The sequence below is a fragment of the Schistocerca cancellata genome, chromosome 5 (genome assembly GCF_023864275.1).
Source record: "Schistocerca cancellata isolate TAMUIC-IGC-003103 chromosome 5, iqSchCanc2.1, whole genome shotgun sequence".
Taxonomy (NCBI): Eukaryota; Metazoa; Arthropoda; class Insecta; order Orthoptera; family Acrididae; genus Schistocerca; species Schistocerca cancellata.
Window position 1 is genome coordinate 242,910,586 of NC_064630.1, and position 7,701 is coordinate 242,918,286.

Here is a 7,701-nt window from a genome sequence, read left to right on the forward strand (position 1 = left end):
CTCATCCATTCATACACTATAATGTCCATAATTAGTCTGGATGGTTCATTGCTGCCTAAATTATATGTGTGTCTTCAAGAAGCAACTGGACGTTTTGGACCACGTGTCAAAAGAACAATGTTCTACGCAAACAATCTTGCGGTAGACGCATCGAAGTCTGGAAAAATGGGAAATGAAAACGTTACACTTTTCATGCGTCATGCTTTTATTCCGATCTGCGAGAACACATCTCTTCTCCTACATTCGTGGTCAGGTCATAAATGGTCTTATTCATTAAAGCTGTATTTCGAGCGCACCCTGTCAAAGAAATAGAGATACTTCAGATTCCACCCGGCACAACGAACGTAATCCAACCTTTAGACAGAGAAAATGGCTCTGAGCACTATGCGACTTAACTGCTGAGGTCATCAGTCGCCTAGAACTTAGAACTAATTAAACCTAACTAACCTAAGGAGATCACATACATCCATGCCCGAGGCAGGATTCGAACCCGCGACCGTAGCGGTCGCTCGGTTCCAGACTGTAGCGCCTAGAACCGCACGGCCACTCCGACCGGCTTCCGTCAGTGGAAGGCATTTTACAGAAAACTAACAGAGAAAATTATTGTGTGCAGATCACTGCAGTTTCCTGTCTATCACCGTGACAATATTATAAAGCCGTAATCAGTAGTACATTATCAATTTTCCTCCCCACGGTTTCAAAATTTGATTAAATATGCGTGGCACTCCTCGAAATATACTGATACTAGGCCTGATTCATTCCTAACACCAGCCCAGTTTTGTCTGCGGACATCTAACAACGTCTGTGATTCGCACGGTCGTCTTTGCTTGTATATTCTTGGTGCACAAAAAACCTAGGTTTTGAACATTGTATCAATATTTTGCATTTTTGCGCTAATTACAAGAAATAAAATTTGGACGTGTTCTAAACCGCATATTTATTTGTGTCTATTTCATTGCTATTTGGAAAGAATGTTGTAGATAACATATCAACCATATTTGTCAACGAATGTTTAATTATCATACGATCGCTTTCACTGGGGAAACAGCTCTCTCACTGCTGCGGCAAGAGAGCGGCGCATAGCTAACGCCACCTTGTCCCTAGATGTCGTTAGTATAACGTAGCGAGAGAGGTCAGGGTTGTACAAGAGGCAGTTATAAGCGCGGAAACCATGCGACAATAATGTCTTACTTCATAAAATTGTTTACAGACTTCCAGGTCATGTCAGCAGCTAAAATTCTGCATACAGACTTCTTGCAATGTTAACTCACAGTGGTAAAAAAAGCAACACAGGTTTCGACATGACAAGTCTGACCATTCCCTTGTGAGTCACATGCCTGTCGAACAAAACAATACTGATACACTTCGTTACTCTGTGTTACGTGCCCATCCATAGCGTCGGTTATGCCAGAAAAACACATACGCCGCCCGTAACTAACACAAGTGCGCGCACGAAGTTGGTCGCTGCCCAGCTAAGCTACTTGGACTCAGCTAACAATGCTCTGTCAGTAATGTTACGCAACGAACGTATTGGTTCTACGTGTTTCGAAGAAATGTAAAGGTTTTAGCTAGATACTGTTGAATAACCGTGTGATTATAATTACGTAATTTATTAAACGTAAATTGAAGGTAGAGAGGGAAAGAAAAGTAAGGGGAGAGATCACTGCTGTCAGCCGCATTGGGACATCAGACGTAATCGGTGGTGACGAATGAAAATGTGTACCAGACCGGGAGTCGAACCCGGGATCTCCTGCTTACTAAGCACGTGCAGTAACCACTGCACCATCCGGGACACAGCGTTATCGCAACTGCACGGACTATCTCGGCTCGCCTCACAGCCGATCTACACTCCCATCGAGCGCCACCTATCCGCAGTCCCTGCCCACGTACCCCACATTCGCTCTTCCGAGACTCCCACAGGAGGTCGGACGTGTTTGTGCATCCGCACTGAAGAAGGTGGAGTCATTGCCCAGCTGGGCCTATCAAATCATATGAATGTTTGTGTCCGTGTTGTGTTGGCAGAAGAGCTAACACCGTGTTACTAGTGGAGGCCGAAATGCCCGCGTTTTAGCTCACGCAGGCTGGCGTGAGGAGGGAAGAACTATACTGACGTGAGGTCTGGAACATGACAAGGAATGAGAATTCAGAAAGCAGACGTAATTGGTTTGATACTTAACTTTAATCCATTAATGATGAACGTCGCTCTTAACGGTACATGATTCACAATGTTACCTGTTCAGAATACATTCATATAAACTGAATATGGCGCCTTGCTAGGTCGTAGAAAATGACGTAGCTGAAAGTTATGCTAAACTGTCGTCTCAGCAAATGAGAGCGTATGCAGACAGTGAACCATCGCTAGCAAAGTCGGCTGTACAACTGGGGCGAGTGCTAGGAAGTCTCTCTAGACTAGACCTGCCGTGTGGCGGCGCTCGGTCTGCAATCACTGATAGTGGCGACACGCGGGTCCGACGTATACTAACTGACTGCGGCCGATTGAAAGGCTACCACCTAGCAAGTGTGGTGTCTGGCGGTGACACCACAGTCCGAAAGAACAGACGCCACACATTCACGTGACATAATTTATTTGTTACAGTTATTGTTACTGAAGCAGTGTTTCATTTGCTTCCCCTAAATGTGCGCCACTGGAATATAATTTCAGAAGAACCGGCGCTACGAGGTACAATCAGCAACTTGCCGTTCCGAGCGGCCTTCGTAAGTCGTTTTCCTTTCCATTACCGACGAACCACTATTTAATTCAGAGGTTAGCAGTCTCCAACAATAACAAACAACAATCACGTACTGACGGCCGTACTCAAATTGGCCAAGGGTCGTACTTATAACCATCTTAATTCGTTGCACTATTTCAGTTTTCTTCGGGTCCTGCAGAAGTAGTAATTACTATCTCATGAGCCGTGGGACCAACACGATGCATTCCAAGATGCTGTGTCAGAATTTCATGACATGTTCCAACTGAAAAGTTAAATTCTTCGGCAATCTCTCGTACAGTCAGTCTTCGATTGGCACGCACAATTTCGTTGACATTCCTGACATGAGCGTCGTCGGCATACGTCGAAAGCGTCCTGAACGAGGGTGAACTTTAACTTCCGCCCGCCCATTTTTAAACCGTCTGAACCATTCGTAACACCGAGAACGATTTAAGCACTTTTCACTGTAGGCTAGACACACCATGATGTGGTGCGTCTCTGTAAAGGTTTTATTGAGTTTCGCGCAAAATTTAATGCAGACGCGTTGTTCCTCTAACTCTGCCATCTCGAAATTCGCAAACTGTGTGACACAACGTTCTACTCAAAACAGCTCTGAAGAATAACTATCACACATACGACAATGAAACTTCCGGCAGTTACAAATTTAACACAGGCGTGTGCAGGGTGCCAACCGCATTCCGCTCCATCACACCATTGGCCCGAAATTACGAATGTTCCAGAATTCTTTGAACAGACCTGGTATAAATGAGCTAGTAGATAACGTCAGAAGTTCCAAGAGGCTTTACGTGGATGACGCTGTTGTACACGGAGAAGTCGCGAAGTGCACGAAGATATGCAGAGGATCGACGCCTGGAGTACGGAGTGCAAATTGACGGTCAACATACGCAAATTCAGCGTATTGCGAATACACGGACAGAAAGATCATTTATTGGATGATTAGAAAATTGCAGAACAATCGCTGGAAGCAGTTACTTCCATAAAATATCTAGGAGTATGCGAACAGAACTCCCACATAAAATTAATGGCGAATAAGGCAGACGCCAGACTGAGATTCATTGGAAGGGCCTTCATGAAACAGTCCATCAACAAATGAAGTACCTTACAAAACACTCGTTCGACCGGTTCTTTAGTATTGTTCTTCAGTATGGGATCCGTAATCGATAGGCTGATACAGGAAATAGAAAAGGCTACAGACGAGTGCCACGTTTCGTCACTGGTTCCTTTAGTAAGCGTGAAAGCGTGACGGAGATGATCGGTAAACTCTGTGGCAAACGCTGCAAGGGGGCATTCTGCATCACGTTATACACTGAAGATCCAAAAAAACTGGTGCACCTGCCTAATATCGTGTGAGGGCCCCGCCGCGAGCACGCAGAAGTGCCGCAACTAATGTCTGAAGTAGTGCTGGAGGGAACTGACACCATGAATCCTCCAGGACTGTCCATAAATCCGTAAGAGAACGAGGGGTGGAGATCTCTTCTCAACAGCACGTTGGAGGCAGATATGCTCAATAATGTTCATGTCTAGAGTTTGGTGGCCAGCGGATGTGTTTAATGTTTAAACTCAGAAGAGAGTTGCTGGAGCCACTCTGTAGCAATTCTGGAGTTGTGGGGTATCGCATTGTCCTGCTGGAAATGACCAAGACCGTCGGAATGCACAATGGACATGAATGGATGCAGGTGACCTGACAGGATGCTTACATACGTTTCACCTGTCAGAGTCGTATCTAGACGTATCAGGGATCCCATATCACTCCAACTGCACACATCCCACACCATTACAGAGCCTCCACAGGCTTGAACAGTCCTCTGCTGACATGCAGAGTCCATCCGCTCGATACAATTTGAAACGAGACTCCTCCGACCCGGCAACACGTTTCCAGTCATCAACAGTCCAATGTCGGTGTTGACGGGCCCAGGCGAGGCATAAAGCTTTGCGTCGTGCAGTCATCAAGGGTACACGAGTGGGCCTTCGGCTGCGAAAGCCTATATCGATGATATTTCGTTGGATGGTTCACACGCCGACACTTGTCAATGTCCCAGCACTGAAATCTGCGGCAATTTGCGAAAGGTTTGCACTTCTGCCACGTTGAACGATTCTCTTCAGCCTTCGTTGGTCCCGTTCTTGCAGGATCTTTTTCCTGCCGCAGCGATGACGGATATTTTCTGTTTTTCCGATTCTTGATGTTCACGATACACTTGTGAAATGGTCGTACGGGAAAATCCTCGGATATGCTGTGTTCTATCATTCGTGCGCCGACTCTAACACCACGTTCAAACTCACTTAAATCTTGATAACCTGCCATTCCAGCAACAGTTACCGATCTAATAACTACGCCAGACACTTGTCTTATATAGGCGTGGGCGACCTCAGCGCCGTATACTGCCTCTTTACGTATCTCTGTGTCTGAATGCGTATGATTATACCAGTTTCTTTGACGCTTCAATGTAATTCCGAGAGTGTACGTTCCTATTAGTCACCCAATACATTGCTCCCCCTAGGTGCATCTCGCGAAAAGTCCAAGAAGATAAAATCAGCGACATTCGAGCCCACACGGAGGCTCATCAGCAATCGTTCTTCCCCGGAACCATCGCGACTGGAGCACGAAATAGGAGAGAGTGACACTGGTACGCACACTGACCTCTGCCACAAGCCGAATGGTTGCTTACAGAGTACAGATATAGATAGATGTAAATGTGACGGTAGTTTTGAGTTTTGCCCTCTCTAAAGATGAAAGCTTCTGAAATAGAAATTTCCCATGAAAGAAATCAGTCAAAATGACCACAAGTGTAGTGCAGCATTCAAAAAAATTTACTTGGTCTGCCATAAATGATGCGTAACTTACTTTTTGAACTTCCCTCGTATATTATTCGTTACTCCCCAAAGCTATATTTCTGAGGATTTCAGAAATTTTGCACTACTTTACACTGCCGAACGGTTTCTCTAGGTCGACAAATCCTACGAAAATGTCTCGATTTTTCTTAACTCTTGCTTCTATTATCAAGCGTAAAGCCAAATTTCTTTTCTGGTCCCTTTGCATTTCGGAAAGGAAACAAGTCGTCATCTAACAGATCCCCACCCTAAACCGCTTCCTAATTGAATAATAACTTGTGGAAGAAAGTGTTGTTTTTATTGCTATAAAATGATTACACTATAATCAGGTCTTCACATCAAGCGTATATTTTTTCTCGATTCGACACACACACACACACACACACACACACACACACACGCTGGCAAGTTGCTCTTACTGATCCGTTTTAGAATAAACCACACGAAATAAGACTAACAGGTGATATTGAATGTATACAAAAAAGGTTATCAAGAATGATCACATGACCCATGGCATAGCATCACAGAGGTAGTGAAAAACCGGAAGAAACCTGTTCGTTGAAGGTAGAAACCAAGTATCCCGCGAAAGCGTACTTACGAAAGTTTCAAAAAAACAGTATTAAGTGAGCATTCTAGAAATATACAGCAATCCCTCACCCAGGAAACAATTAAACAATATTAGACTAATTAGAACGCCCATAGAAGCTTTTAAGTAACAATTCTTCCTGTGCTCCGTATGCTGATGAAACGGGAAGAAACATTAATTCACAGTACAGTGACAAGTATGCTATGCCATGCTCTTCACAGCTGTTTTTAGAGTACAGATGTAGATGTAAATGCAGAGTTGTACAGACAGGCCTTCTACAGTTCTGCAGATGGCTAAATAGACTCACAGTGGACTGTCAGTTGTGTAAGTGATGTACACAGATCAAAAAACGTTTTGCATCGCCCCGGTTCGCATAACTCCTGAAGATGAGCCCCTATTAGACGGGGGGGGGGGGGGGGGGGGGGGGATCCGACAGCCGATCAGTTCCAGTCATTCTACCAGAAAGGATGTACACAGCTCGTGTTGTCTGTAATCCAACCATGCCTAGACGGTCAATACCGGGTGTCGATCGCGTCCGCATTGTTACTTTGTGTCAGGAAGAGCTCTTAGCAAGGGGAGTGTCCAGGCGTCTCGGAGTGAACCAAAGCGATGTTGTTCGAACATGGAGATACAGAGAGACAGGCCTCGCTCAGGCCGCCTGGGGGCTACTACTGCAGTGGATGACCGCTACCTACGGATTATTGCTCGAAGGATCCCAGATAGCAACGCCACCATGTTGAATAATGCTTTTTGTGCAGCCACAGGACGTCGTGTTACGACTCACACTGTGCGCAATGGGCTGCATGATGGCGTAACTTCTCTCCCGACGTCCATGGCGAGGTCAATCTTCGCAACCACGACACCGTGCAGCGCTGTACAGATGGGCCCAACAACATGCCGAATGGACCGCTCGGGATTGGCATGACGTTCTTTTCACCGATGAGTGTCGCATATGGCTTCAACCAGACAATCGTCAGAGACGTGTTTGGAGGCAACCCGGTCAGGACCGCTACAGTCGCAAGTTCGAATCCTGCCTCGGGCATGGATGTGTGTGATATCCTTAGGTTAGTTAGGTTTAAGTAGTTCTAAGTTCTAGGGGACTGATGACCTCAGAAGTTAAGTCCCATAGTGCTCAGAGCCATTTGAACCACATTGTCCAGCGAGTGCAGCAAGGTGTAGGTTCCGTGCTGTTTAGGGGTGGCATTATGTGGGGCCGACGTACGCCCCTGGTGGTCATGGAAGGAGCCGTAACTGCTGTACGATACGTGAACGCCATCCTCCGACTGATAGTGCAACCACATCGGCAGCACATTGGCGAGGTATTCGTCTTCATGGACGACAATTCGCGCTCCCATCGTGCACATCTTGTGAATGACTTCGTTCAGGATAACAACATCGCTCGACTAGAATGGCCAGCATGTGCTTCAGACATGAACCGTATCCAACATGCGTGGAGTAGATTGAAAAGGGCTGTTTATGGACGATGTGACCCACCAACCACTGTGAGGGATCTACGCCGAATCGCCGTTGAGGAGTGCGACAATCTGGACCGACACT